Below are 15,965 nucleotides of genomic sequence, written 5' to 3'. Positions count from 1 at the left end.
TAAAGCTATGCCCCCTTGTAATAGCTGACTCCATACGTGGAAAAAGGTTCTCACTGTCAACCCTATCTAACCCCCTAATCATCTTGTACACCTCTATCAAGTCACCCCTAAACCTTCTTTTCTCCAATGAAAACAACCCCAAGTGCCTCAGCCTTTCCTCATAGGATCTTCCTACCATACCAGGCAACATTCTGGTAAACTTCCTCTGCACCCGTTCCAGTGCCTCCACATCCTTCCTATAGTATGGCGACCAAAACTGCACACAATATTCCAGATGTGGCCGCACCAGAGTCTTATACAACTGCAGCATGACCTCAGGACTCCGGAACTCAATTCCTCTACCAATAAAAGCCAGTACGCCATATGCCTTCTTCACTGCACTATTTACCTGGGTGGCAACTTTCAGAGATCGGTGTACATGGACACCAAGATCCCTCTGTTCTTCCACACTACCAAGTATCCGACCATTAGCCCAGTACCCCATCTTTTTGTTACTCTTACCAAAGTGAATCACCTCACACTTAGCTACATTGAACTCCATTTGCCACCTTTCTGCCCAGCTCTGCAGCTTATCTATATCCCGCTGTAACCTGCCACATCCTTCCTCACTGTCTACAACTCCTCCGACTTTCATATCATCTGCAAACTTGCTCACCCAACCTTCTAACCCTTCCTCCAGGTCATTTATAAAAATGACAAACAGCAATGGTCCCAAAACAGATCCTTGCGGAACACTGCTAGTGACGGCACTCCAAGGTGAACCTTTGCCATCAACTACTACCCTCTGTCTGCTTCCAGCCAGCCAATTCCTAATCCAAACCTCCAACTCACCCTCAATGCCATATCTCTGTATTTTCTGCAGTAGCCTACCATGGGGGACCTTATCAAACGCCTTACTAAAATCCATATATACCACATCTACCGTTTTCCCCTCATCTACCTCCTTAGTCACCTTCTCAAAGAATTCAATAAGGTTTGTGAGGCACGACCTGCCCTTCACAAAACCATGCTGACTATCCTTGATCACATCATTCTTATCCAGATGTGCATAAATCCTATCCCTTACAATTCTCTCTAAGACTTTGCCCACAACAGAAGTGAGACTCACTGGCCTATAGTTACTAGGATTATCCCTACTCCCCTTCTTGAACAAGGGAACCACGTTTGCTAGCCTCCAGTCCTCTGGCACTACTCCTGTAGACAAAGAGGACACAAAAATCAAGGCCAATGGCTCTGCAATCTCCTCCCTTGCTTCCCAGAGAATCCTAGGATAAATGCCATCAGGCCCAGGGGACTTATCTATTTTCACCCTTGCCAGAATTTCCAACACCTCTTCTCTACATATCTCAAAGCCATCCATTCTACTTATTCGTGCCTCAGTATTCATATCGACAACAATGTCCTGTTCCTGAGTGAATACTGACGAAAAGTATTCATTCAGTGCCTCCCCAATCTCTTCAGCCTCCATACGCAACTTCTCATTACTATCCTTGATTGGACCTTAGATTAGATTACTTACAGTGTGGAAACAGGCCCTTCGGCCCAACAAGTCCACACCGCCCCGCCGAAGCGTAACCCACCCATACCCCTACCCCTACCCCTACATCTATATCTACCCCTTACCTAACACTACGGGCAATTTAGCATGGCCAATTCACCTGACCTGCACATCTTTGGACTGTGGGAGGAAACCGGAGCACCCGGAGGAAACCCACGCAGACACGGGGAGAACGTGCAAACTCCACACAGTCAGTCGCCTGAGGCGGGAATTGAACCCGGGTCTCTGACGCTGTGAGGCAGCAGTGCTAACCACTGTGCCACCGTGCCGCCCACCTATTCCTACCCTAGTCATTCTTTTATTCCTAACATACCTATAGAAAGCCTTAGGGTTTTCCCTAATCCTACCAACTAAGGACCTTTCATGTCCCCTCCTTGCTGCTCTTAGCTCTCTCTTCAGGTCCTTCCGGGCTACCTTATAACTCTCAATCGCCCCTATTGAACCTTCACGCCTCATCTTTACAAAGGTTACATAGAATATTGTAACTGTACCACATCCAACACTTCCTCTGGACATTTATTCCACACACGGACCACTCTTTGTGCAACAAAATTGCCTCTCATGTCTTCTTGAAAAGTCTTTCTTCTCTCCCTTTAAAAATACGTCCCCCAGTCTTGGAATCCCCCACCTTAGGGAAAAGATCCCTGCTATTCACCTTATCTATATCTATAAACGTTTATAAGGTTACCTCTAAACCTCCTACGCTCCAGTGAAAAAAAGTCCCAGCCTATCCAGCCTCTTAGAGTCATAGAGATGTACAGCATGGAAACAGACCCTTCCAACCCTTCCATGTCGACCAGATATCCAAACCCAATCTAGTCCCACCTGCCAGCACCCGGCCCATATTCATATACCCATCCAAATTCCTCTTAAATGTTGCAATTGTACCAGCCTCCACCATTTCCTCTGGCAGCTCACTCCATACCCATACTACATTCTGCATGAAAAAGTTGCCCCTTAGGTCTCTTTTATATCTTCCTCCTCTTACTCTAAACCTATGTCCTCTAGTTCTGGATTCCCCGACACCAGGGAAAAGACTTTGCCTATTTACCCTATCCATGCCCCTCATAATTTTGCAAACTTCTATAAGGTCACTCCTCAGCCTCCGATGTTCCAGGGAAAACAGCCGCAGCCTGTTCAACCTCTCCCTGTAGCTCAAATCCTCCAACCCTGGCAACATCATTGTAAATCTTCTCTGAACCCTTTCAAGTTTCACAACATCTTTCCGATAGGAAGGAGACCAGAATTGCATGCAATATTCCAACAGTGGCCTAACCAATGTCCTGTATAGTTGCAACCTGACCTTCCAATGCCAGTACTCAATACTCTGACCAATAAAGGAAAGTATACCAAACGTCTTCTTCACTACCCTATCTACCTGTGACTCCACTTTCAAGAAGCTATGAACCTGCACTCCAAGGTCTCTTTGTTCAGCAACACTCCCTAGGACCTTACCATTAAGTGTATAAGTCCTGCTAAGATTTGCTTTCCCAAAGTGCAGCACCTCATATTTATCTGAATTAAATTCCATCTGCCACTTCTCAGCCCATTGGCCCATCTAGTCAAGATCCTGTTGTAATCTGAGGTCAGCTTCTTCGCTGTCCACTACACCTCCAACTTTGATGTCATCTGCAAACTTACTAACTGTACCTCTTATGCTCGCATCCAAATCATTTATGTAAATGACAAAAAGTAGAGGACCCAGCACCGATCCTTGTGGCACTCCACTGGTCATAGGTCATAGGTCTGAAAAACAACCTTCCACCACCACCCTCTGTCTTCTACCTTTGAGCCAGTTCTGTATCCAAATGGCTAGTTCTCCCTGTATTCCATGAGATCTAACCTTGCTAATCAGTCTCCCATGGGGAACCTTGTCGAACGCCTTACTGAAGTTGAAGTCCAAGCCCTCCATTCCCAGCAAAATCCTGATAAATCTCTTCTGAACCCTCGCCAGCTTAAAAATATCTTTCCTGTAACACTGCAACTAGAAGTGGTTACTGTACTCTAGAAAAAGACCTCAGCGATGTCCTTTACAACCTCAAAATAGTGTCCCATCTTCTATATTCAAAGATCTGAGTTATGAAGGCAAGCATGTTAAATGCCTTCTTAACTACCCAGTCTTTATGTTCTGCAAACTTCAAGGAATTATGTATCTGAAACTCTAGGTCTCTCTATTCTACAACACTATGCAAGGCCCTACTTTTAATTGTAAGTTTTACCAAATCATTTATGTAAATGACAAAAAGTAGAGGACCCAGCACCGATCCTTGTGGTACTCCACTGGTCACAGAGTGACCTTGTTTGTTTTACCAAAATGCATAACCATGCATTTATCCAAATTAAACTCCATCTGCTTCTCTTCAGCCCATTGGCCCAATTGATCAAAATCTCTTTGTAATCTTAGATAACCTTCTTCACTCTCCACTATACAATTAATTTTGGAGTCATCTGCAAAATTAATATCTGAGCCTGCTATATTTTCATCAACATCATTTATATAAATGATAACCAAACGTTGACCCAACACCAATCCAACACTGCTGGTCATACAGTAAACAAACTTAGACTAAAAGTTCCATCTTTTACAATGGGATAAACTGGTTTCTGTTCTTTGATATGTAAATCCCAGAGCTTCTTTTAAATTACATTGTCAAGATAGCTCAGGTTTTTAAACAAAAGGTATGAAATCTGTCTGTGTCCCAATGTTATGTCAGACTGACAAATCGTGTGTATAGTTTTGTTGGGTTTTACATGGAATCATGCAGTTTTTCGGCAAAATCAAATGTAATTCTGCAAAAATAAATTCATAAGCTTATATGTATGTGCATATCGGAGCAACATTTTAAGTGTGCATGTGGGTGTGAGTGCATGTGATAGAGTGTGTGTAAGCTTGGTGAAGTGTGTGTGTGAGTGTGATGGGGTATGTGTGAGAGGGTGCTTGTGTTGGTGTGAGTGTGACGGGTGTATGTGTGTGCATATGAGAGAGAGAGGGCCTGCGGAGTGTGTGTGTGTGTGTGTGTGTGTGTGTGTGTGTGTGTGTGTGTGTGTGTGTCACACCTATAGTGTGACATGAACCCAAGGTCCTGGTTAAGGCCATCCCCTTGGGTACCGAACGTTGCTATCAATTTCTGCTCAGCAACTTTATGTTGTTGCTTGTCCCAAAGTTCGCCTTGGAGGATGGTCACCTGAAGGTTTGAGGCTGAATGTCCCAGACCGCTGATGTGTTCTGCAACTGGGAGGGAACATTCCTGCCTGATGATTGTTGTGCGGTGTCCATTCACCTGTTGCTGTAGCCTCTGCTCGGTTTCGCCAATGTACCATGCCTCAGGGCATCCTTGCCTGCAGCATGTGAGATAGACCATGTTGGCCAAGTCACATGATTACCTGCTGTGTACATGGTGGGAGGTGTCCCCACCTGTAATGGTGTTATCTGTGTCGATACTCTGCCACGTCTTGCAGTGGCTGCTGTGGCAGGGTTATGCGGTGTTGTCCTGAAGGCTGGACAGTTTGCTACGAACCAAGGTCTGTTTAAAGTTTGGTGATTGTTTAAAGACAAGAACTGGAGGTGCGGGGAAGGTCTTGGCGAGGTGCTCATCCTCATCAATAATGTGTTAAGGCTGCAAAGAATATGGTGTAGTTGTTCAGCTCTCGGGAAGTACTGGATAACGAAGGGTATCCTTGTAAAATTCTGGAAAACTATACAGAGGATATGCCAATCCAACATAGCATTGGGACACAGGCAGACTTCATACCTATTTTTTATTCAGGAAGAAGAAGGGCTTATGCCCGAAACGTCGATTCTCCTTCTCCTTTGATGCTGCCTGACCTGCTGCGCTTTTCCAGCAACACATTTTTTAGCTCCTCACAGAAGAGTCCAGGATCAGAGGGCATAATCTCAGAATAAGGGGGCATCAATTTAAGACTGAGATGAGGAGGAATTTCTTCTCTCAGAGGGTTGAGAGTCTTTGGAACTCCTTGCCACAGAGAGTTTTGGGAGCAGAAACCTTGTAAAGTAGAACTACATTAGATGTCCTCCATCTTCTGACACCTCCACTGTGGCCAGAGAGAATTTGAGAATTTGGATCAGAACCCCTGTAATTTCATCCCTCATCTCACACAGCAGCCTAGGAAACAAGCTATCCGGACTGGGGAATAATCCATCTTTGAACCTGCCAAGACATTCAATACCATCTTGCTTCTTATATCAATCTGCACAAAAGCTTCACAGTCGGTCTTCTTGAATTCTGTAGTTGCATCCTTCTTCTCCTGGATAGAAACAGATTTAAGTATTCACTTAACATTCTACCCCTCTAATGTCCTCCAGCTTCAAGCATAGATTTCCCCAGTTAACCTCTTCCCCTTGATATATTTTAGAATAACTTGGGATTCTCTCCAATGTCTGCCTGTCAGCATTTTCTCATGGCACCTAGTTGCTCTCCTAATTGCTTCCTTGAATTTCTCCCTGTACTTTCTCACCCCTCCCGGGCCTTAATTAGCTTGCTCCCTTTGTACCTGTTACATATCTCTTGTTTCCTTTCTTTCCTGCAGATGCCTAGACATCCAGGGTTGTCTGTTCTTGTTTTCATTAAATTTCACCCGAAAGGAAACATGTTGGGCCTGTACTCTCTCAGTACCTTCTTAAAGATCCCCTGTAGAGTTATCCATTAGTAACTGTTCCCAGTCTAGTTTGGTCAGATCCTGTCTTATTTTAATACAATTTGCCTTACCCTACTCCAAAACCCTTGTTTGAAGACTATTTTTCTCCTTTACAACAACAAATTTAAAACTTGTTGTCATTTAGGACTTGATTAGCTCAAGTAGTAGTGCTGCTGCCAAGCTTGGTGGTGGACATTGAAATTCCCCACTCAGAGTACCTTCTGTGCCCCTGCCAGGCTCAACTCCTCCTCCAAGTGTTGTTCAACATGGAGGAGTACCAATTCATCAGCTAAGGGAGGATAGTACATGGTAATCAGCAGGAGGCTTCCTTGCTCATGTTTAACCTGAATCCATGAGAATTCATGGGTCTGGAGTCAATGTCAATGGAGTCAATGGAGACTACCAGAGTACCTCCCTGCTGACTGCATATCACTGTGCTGCCACCTCTACTGGGACTGTCCTGCTAGCAGGACAGGACATATCTTGGAATGGTGATGGTGGTGTCTGGGTATGGTATGATTCCATGAGTATAAATGTGTCAGGCTGTTGAATGACTAATCTGTGAGACAGCTCTCCCTGTTTTGGCACTAGCCTGCAGATATTAGTAAGCAGGACTTTGCAATGCTGACAGGGCTGTTTCTGCCTTGGTCTTTTTAGGTGCTTACGTAGATGCCAGTCTTGTTTCATTTATTTTTGGCAGCTTTTTAGCATTTCATACAGCTGAGTGGCTTGCTAAGGCCATTTCTGAGGGCAATTAAGAGTCAATCACATTGGATCTCCAGCTAACTAATCCAGTGACACTAGGCCATCGTCACATCTGTATCCTCCCATATATCCCCATGTTCTCCTATATTGAACAGCACTGGGGGTAGCAAAAGCACAGAATACAGTCTGGGGCGGGGGATCTCCAGTGTCCATCACAAACTTGAGAACACTGCCAAATTGGTACATGGCCCCAACCATTAGCTGCTCAATCAGTCCCTTAGTCATTCATGCCATGAATGGTTTGCTGATTGGTCATAACCAAAGACTGGCCATCCTCCGACAGTGAGGGCACCAAATGTCACCAGGTACCAAGTCAGAGGCTAACAGTTGGTTTGGTGTCTGGGGATGCCCCAAAACATCAGTGGCTTTGTTACCAGCTGGCCTACCCCACTCTGTCAATGACAAGACCCACAACCAGCTACTGATGATCTCCATGTTCCTGACTGGACTATCAGTGTGCCTCGGTATGTTCTGTTTGCCCTCAAAGATGCAGATTCCTCATCACTTTTGGTTATGACTCAGGATAGACTGAGTCCAATTGACCACAGGGAGATCTCTCATCATAGCACCGCTTGAGGTGGTCTTTGCTTGTGCAGAGTTTAATCATTTCAAATAAGGCTGTTGGGTTTGCCAATGGCTGTTTTAAACTGGTCACAAAAATCTAGGGCTAGACACACTATTCCAGTTGTCTCAAGACAATGGTAATGGACTAAATAATATAACATTTTATGATTCTATATATTGTGTAGATGGCTGGTCAATTAATTTCCTATTTTTTGTGGTAAGGACACTCATTCCCAGTAGTGATGACAAGAGTATATCTGATAGGTCTTTTATCATTGTGTTAGTGAGGAGAAGAGATTGTGGACAGTTGGATAGTTGGAAGTTTTGCAATGAGATCTGCTATAATGAAGGATTCAAGTAGTATTTGTAGATCTTACATTCTGGAAATAGAATGGCACGGAGGCTCAGTGGTTAGCATTGCTGCCACACAGCATCAGTGACCTGGGTTCAATCCCAGCCTCAGGGAGTTTTCATATTCTCAAAATGTCTGCATGAGTTTCATCTGGGTGCTCTGGTTTCCACCCACAATCCAAAGGTAAACTGGCCATGCTAAATTGCCCATCGTGTTCAGGGATGTGTAGGTTAGGTGCATTAGTCAGGGGTAAAATGTAGAGTGGTAGGGTTGGGGAATGGGTCTGTGTGGGTTACTCTTCGGAGGATCGTGTGGACTTATTGGGGAAGGGCCTGTTTCCATACTGTAGGGATTCTCGACTTGGAATAGCCCAGAGAATAGAAAATTGAAAGCACATAAGACTAGACTAATTGTGTTTTCCCTTCTCTGTTACAGGACGTGGACATTGATGGTTAAACCAACATCTGTCACCCATTCTTAATTCTCCTTGAGAAGGTGGTGATAAGCCACTTAAACCGTCATGGTCCGTACGCTGGAGGTACACGCACAATGCTGTTAGGAAGGGAGTTCCGGGATTTTGACACAGTGACACTGAAGGAACAGTAATATATTTCCATGTTGGGATGATGTATAATTTGGAAGGGAATTGATGGGATGTTGGGATATGATTGGTGCAACATCGAGGGCTGAAGGGCCTGCTCTGCACTGTATTGTTCTATGTTCTATGTTTGATGATGCTTGAATTATCACACTTCTATTTTAAAGAAAGGAGAACTCTATCTTATTCAATTTATGAAGACGTCCCTGGTTCAGAATGCTCCAGTTCCTATTGGTTCCCTTAACCCTAAGTGTTTATGCAGCTGTGAAATGTTTCCCTACTGAGACACTTATACAAAGCTTTAATTCCTAGCTCAAATATACAACAAATATTTATAACTGTATATAACAAATTGCAACATTCGTAATACAAAGGATTAAATACTCGAAGGACACTGGCCATGAAGGCATCTTAGGCTCTTTCTATGTTGTAACATTTTATAACCTTTCCTGCTTCACCGAAGTGTAAGTGGAATTGTCCACTGACACTTGTATAGTGTTGATTGCGTTCTTCAGTCAATGAAACAGCACATCCCTACATGTGGAAAGATGATATCTGGGTTTGGGGTCATAATTAACAAGTAACATTTGAGCTACACAAGTGCCAGCTGACAAAATGAATCTGGCAACCTGCCTCAGGCTGGAATGAGGTCATAAACCAAGAGGACCTGATAGAACCTAAACTGAATATTGGTGAGCAGATTATTCATCTTTCTTTCTCTGTCCAGAGAGACTATAACATGACTCTGAACATTTTTTACCACAACAAAATCACCCTTCTTTCTAATTAAAACAGCAATTTCCAAGCACAACAACAAAAGTGGAGGGAGAGAAATTATTTACAGTGTGGAAACAGGCCCTTCAGCCCAACAAGTCCACACCGACCCTCCCCCACCCAGACCCAGTCCCTGACACCTAACACTACGGGCAATTTAGCATGGCCAATTCACCTAACCTGCACATTTTTGGACTGTAGGAGGAAACCAGAGCACACCCACAGGGAGAACGTGCAAATTCCACACAGTCAGTCACCTGAGGTAGGAATTGAACCCAGGTCTCTGGTGCTATGAGGTAGCAATGCTAACCACTGTGCCACCATGCCACCCAGGGAGGAGAGTAAATTAAAATGGAGTTGGGATGTGAGGAGGTTATTTGTGATTAAGTGTCTCTTGATAGCACTGCCAATGACATCTTCAGTCACTTTGCTGATAATCAAGCACAGATTGATAAAATACTAATTGATCAGGTTGAAAGATAATGTTTACAATTTTTCTCGTCTCTTGGCACCTCCCCCAAGACTAGGGAAGACTAGAAGATTGTGGCCAGTGTCCCTCAATTTCTGTACTCACTTCCTTCATAGTTCAGTTTAAAAGAAATGTTTAGAAATATTTGGTATTGTCTGAATTTGTGAACTGTACGAGAAAAAGCTAGGAGACTTGCCCGTGCACCAACTGTAGAGAGAGTCATAGAGTCATCATCAGATCTCACATGAGCTCAGTTGATGAGAACTAACAAAAAGGTTGCATTATTATATCTAGCACAGATAAATGAGCAACTATTCCTTACTATGTAGGGCTATTTACAAGCACATATGACCCTCAGCTACCTTAATGTGGAAGTCTCATGAAGAGTTTATCTTCTGACTCTAAGCTTTCAGTATCTGTTGCCTGTCTTCCATCTGTATTGGTTCCAGGGGAAGGAGCCATTCCACTCTAACATAGCTTCTGTTTGATTTTTGGTGACAGGAACAACTTGGGTAGAATTGCTAAGCTGCCAAGCAAATGTCAGGCAGGCGTGCAGACATAAACTATAAGGCTCCTTCAGCAATAAAGGAAGGAGTATTAAAAACAGTCTGTAAATGCTTTCACACTAAACTGTTACTCATTGAAGCTTGGCCAATAGATAGTATCATGCCTTTCCTGAGCCTGTGTCCTAGGACGTCTGTGAAAACTTATCTGTTTGGTGCATTCATGCAAATTATTACCTACAGCCCAGAATGCTGATAAATGTGAAGTGCTGCGTTTGGGCAAAATGAGATCACAGTTTAAGAAAAACAATGTGTTGAGAATATTAAGGATCGAAATAAAATAAGAAACTGGAGCAGGTTTGTGAAGGAAACCAGAACCATTCAAGGAAATGCCAATGACACAAATGCAGACTATTGAATTGATGTTAATAATAATCCAAAATCTGAGGGTTGCCTTAGGCTTAGAGAAACTACAGGCAGCGATCTGGCAACAATTTTCTTCTCCAATAAAAAGATTAATTTCAAGTCATGCTCTCAAATCACCAGGCACACTCAAAACCAGTGGCTGGTAATAATTTTATAAAGTAGTTTTTAATCCCTCAATTACAGTTTCAAACATTGTATACAAAAGGCCCTGTTGGTATTTTCCTTAATGTTTTCAGAAATAGATGATCCATACAAACACATTTCTTCACATTGATTTGACGTAAAGACTATGAACTGAAAATGTGTTGCTGGAAAAGTGCAGCAGGTCAGGCAGCATCCAAGGAGCAGGAGAATCGAAGTTTCGGGCATGAGCCCTTCTTCTCCCTTCCTGAAGGGCTCATGCCCGAAACATCGATTCTCCTGCTCCTTGGATGCTGCCTGACCTGCTGCGCTTTTCCAGCAACACATTTCAGCTCTGATCTCCAGCATCTGCAGTCCTCACTTTCTCCGTAAAGACTATGAACCCATATTCATTAAAGTTTTTTTTAGTAGTGATTGCTATTAATTTTAAAACAAATTTTGAATAGATTTTAGTTCAATTTTAATCTCCATGGTACGTGGGAGGATGTTAAGATTTGTCTGTTTATTTGGTTGTTTCTTTTACTTTTGAGTCTTTTTCTCAGGTTGGAAATGCCAAACACTAGGGTGCATAGATTTATGGTGAGAGGGAGTAAGTTCCAAAGAGATATGTGAAGCAAGTATTTTACGCAAAAGATGATAGGTGCCTGGAATGCGCTGTCTTGGGAGGTGATAGAAGCAGATTTAATTGCAACATTTAAGAGACATTTAGACATGAACTGGCAGGGAATAAATTGATGCGGACCATGCGCAGGTTGATAGGTTTGGAATAGCACGATGGTGGATACAGACATGTTGGACTGAAGGGCCTGTTCCTCTGCTGTACTCTTCTATGCTGTATGTTCTAAACTGAAATTTTCTGCTTTGAAGCGCTGACAGAATCAGAATGGCTGTGAATTTTCCACTCCCTATTCCATGTTCAGTGGCAAAACTACAAAGTAGCTACAGCATTAAATAGAAGGATTTTTACTATTAAAACTGAATTAAACAATAAGATTAACAATTATATTATTAGTGCAAGAGAAAAAGATATTTAAAATAATTTAGCTTATTTAATTTATTTACCATATTGAAAGCTGTATTGCACCCTCTCACTGTGGTAAGAGTTTGAAAATTTTGAAGACATACTTTGAACTCCAGATCAGATGAAATCCTGGAAACAGGATGTAAATATTGTGGATGACAAAAGTGGTCGGGCGGCACGGTGGGTCAGTGGTTAGCACTGCTGCCTCATAGCACCAGCGTCCCAGGTTTGATTCCAGCCTTGGGCGAATGTCTGTGTGGAGTTTGCACATTGTCTGCAGTTTCCTCTGACAGTCACAACGATGTGCAGGTCAGGTGAATTGGCCATGGTAAATTGCCCAAAGTGTTAGGTGCATTAGTCAGAGGGAAATGGGACTGGGTGGGTTACTCTTCGGAGGGTCAGTGTGGACTGGTTGGGTCAAAGGGCCCGTTTCCACACTGTAGGGAATCTAATCTAATCTAAATCTAAAGGAAAGCATGTCTAGTGTGGGGAATTCGGTGCTGTAACTGCAGGAACTTGAATCACTTTGCATGCAAGTGTTTAGCTAGAAAGGAGTAGCTGACCATCCTAAGGAAACATTCCATACAACAGGTGTGTCATCATCAGGTGTAAAAGTGAACCTTATAATTACAATTGCAGAAAGTGAGCATCAAGTGATTGTGAAGTGTCAGATAGACATTGGTCCGACATCATTTGCTTTATAGACCTATACAAATTGGTTCAAGGGATTGGCCCATAAACAAATCCCTCAAAAATAAAGTTGAGGCCCTACGATTGACAGCTGTCATCCTAGGAGGATAAGTGTGACCATGGGAAACCATTTTGTGGGTCTGTACTTGGTTTCCTGGCATGTCTCATGCTGCCTTCATCCGTCAAAAGTCCGAGGTTGGTACTGTTTTGAATGAGACTCCATGGGTGATTGCTGGCTGGTAAAGGTTATCCCCTAAAGAGATTGTTCCTACTACCCATCTGGCATTCTTACACCAATACAGAGATCCATTATATTCAAAGTAAGCCCCACAAAAGCAGCAGTGGATACAGTCTGCAGGGGGACTGAGTGCTTAAATCTCAAAATTTGGAAGGTGAGGAAATTTAGTGCAGACAGGAAAGCAATCATGTTTTGGCCTTCACAGAAAAGAGTGATCTGAGAAACAGGATAGAGACAGGTTGGAGCTGGTTAAGCAGATTGGTGATTTATGTATTTTAAGCTTTTTTTCCTCTCTAAAGAGTTGACAATAGTTCAAATTGGGCACATCTAGATATTATATCAGCTAGAGTATTGTTGCAAAAAGACAGTTTGTTGATGCTCTTAACCTTGTGTTCATTTGGACATTTCAGAGAAATAGCAATTCTAAGGAAAAAATAATATTTATACTGCATAAGAGAAGAGTGCTAATTGGTTGGAAGATCGACTCTGATTAGAAGAGACATAGCTGTATAACCATTAATATTAATTGACAGTTAATAACAGGATTTGTTTAAGTTTTAAATCAAGCACATTGACTCTGATTGGTCCAGGCATTGCCATTAGAAATTAACTTGTCAATTCTGGCATCTATTTGTTTGAGCCGAAACAGTTGCTAAGCATGTGCATGTTCTTTCTATTTGCAAGGAATGGAGCCCTGTGGTTTAATATATATATACACACACACAGCAGCACCACACTGTGAGCCTGACCAACAATCCTAAATTGGTTGTTAGCATGATTCCTTGTATGTTCAAGATCATCCAGCAAATGTGGTCCAAGTTCAGAATCACATTTAATATTAGACTCTGTGAATTTTGCAAGTGCAGGCTGGTTGAATTTGGTCAGCACCTTACATGTTGTATAGAGTTGTAGGGACATATTGTTTGATGTAACATGACTGTATTTGGGATGTATGCACCATGCATCACACCAGCACTGAAATTCAGATGCCAAGTTTCTCATTTCTGTGACAGGCAGAAGAAAATCTTTTTGGCTTGATAACAAAATCCGACATAGTAGCAACATTTTCAACTGTTACTCAAACTTTGTAGGTCCTATGCTTCGAGGGTAATCTGAGTTGGACTGGACACTTTTATGATCAGGAATGAAACCCATAGGACCTTTTATGACTTTGCATGAGAAATGATCTGAATAGGGTAGCAATTATCCTGAAGAATGCCTTTAATGCATCTTATTTTGGCATTACGTTTGTGCAGGCCCAATTTATAAGGTTTCACTGAGTATCTGTGAGATTATTGTTGGGATAAAAGAGATTTTTAAAAATCTGGTATGTGTAATGAAACCATGCTAATAGTTCATTTCTGGTGTTATTATAGTTTGTGTTTTTCATTTGCATAATCAAAATTATGTTATTTTGTCAAAAGTACACTGGCAGTCTCTTGAAAATATGTTCAGTGACTGATCTATACAGACAACTAAAAAGAACATAAAACTAGGTTTCATTTTGGTTTTATCTTGATCAGTTTAGATCACTGTAGTTGTGGTCCTCCAAAATTCCCTAGATTTTAAAGATATCCTAGCACATTGGAAACTGCAAAAATAATACAATTTTTAAGAAAGGAGGGAGACAGAAAGCAGGAAGCCTCGGACTAAAGGGTCTAATACCTGTAATTGAGAAAATGCCATAGCTTGTAACACAAACCTTCATCATACAAACCACTGGTAGAAAATACGCTTCTTATCCCTTGGCCATAGGGAAGTGGTATCCAGTACAAGTCAGCTAGAGTGTCTTGTACTCTGATTAAATGCTGAGTACGACTTCATGTAACTATTCAAAGTGTTCTGGAAAAGGATTGTAAATACCCTGTAGTGATCATCATGACGTCAGCCAGATGGACCTCAAAGAATATGAGTTTCCTGGTTTGGCGTGTTAATCTGGTCTAACCAGGGAGCCCTGGCTGACAAATATAACCAAGAGTATCTGATGTTCCATTCAGTTTGACAGCTGGCCCAGAGAGAGATGGATCAAGTGTCAAGGACTCTCCACATGTCAATAAAGAGTGACTTGGAGACAAGGTACCAGTCTCTGTGTAGTTATTTCAATGGCAATGAGGAAAAAGCATGCTCCTGAAGAAATTCACTTGCAACAGCTCTCTTTCCCGGCATTACGCTATTATTTGGGATATTTGACTCATTCAATCCTGCTGTTGAAGACTGGGTGTAGTATGTGGAAAGAATGTTTTTTCTTCTGGGAAAAGGGCATTGGGGCAGATGAAAAGCAATAAGTGACAGCTTATGGATTTTTGGTTTTTGGTCATTAGGAACCTAACGTTTCCTGAGGCACCATACACTAAACCTTTTCAAGAGATGACAGATTTGGTTACGGAAAATTATGACCCCAAGCCTCCTCTAATTCTGGGACACAATCAGTTTGGCTTGGCAATTTGAGAACCAGGGGAATCCGTATCAGGATTTTTGACTAGGTTAAGATGACTGGCAGAATGACTCTGATTTTACCCTTAAAGAGAGATGCTGAGAGACCCTTTGGTATGTCAGATTAATGATGTAACAATGTAAAAATGTTTACTAGCTGAAGCCCAAATGACTTCAAACAGGCGCTGCAACTGGCCTTTTCAATGGAAACTGTGGCAAGAAGAGCATGTGAGTTGTAGGGTGTTCCGATGGAAGAGAAAATCCTTGCCAGTCTGACTGAGCTTGGGGAACACCACTTAAGTGAGGACAATTGCATAGAAGTTTGTAGGTCAGCCCATAGCAAAACCCTGAAACAAAGCTAAGCCTTGGTCAAATGGTTAAAATTGTTTTCAGGATCCAAGCCAGCAAGCCATTGTAGTTGTTGCCAATATGCAGACTGGAGACAGCAAAAGAGTCCCACTTGAACTAATATGAGTTCTCATAGGCCGGGAGAGTGCACACCCTGGAAAGTCCACCTTCATCTGATTTAGAAAAGCTAAACTACCCAACAACACCCAAATCAGAACCAATCAAGATAAATGTCTGGTTAAATGTTCACCGGTTCTAATAAAGCTTGACATCAGCATTGCTGCTTTAATCTCACAGAACTAGTCTTGGACAAAATTTTCTCTAAACTCAACCCCCAAGTTTCCACAAGACCTCGACTAGACTGAGCATCTATTGCCTTTACAGATTAAGGATACAACATTGGTTCCGGTCTCTTATGCAAAGCAGCTG

This window comes from Chiloscyllium punctatum, chromosome 9, assembly GCF_047496795.1.
Source record: "Chiloscyllium punctatum isolate Juve2018m chromosome 9, sChiPun1.3, whole genome shotgun sequence".
Lineage (NCBI taxonomy): Eukaryota > Metazoa > Chordata > Chondrichthyes > Orectolobiformes > Hemiscylliidae > Chiloscyllium > Chiloscyllium punctatum.
Note: the sequence above shows the minus strand (reverse complement) of the source record.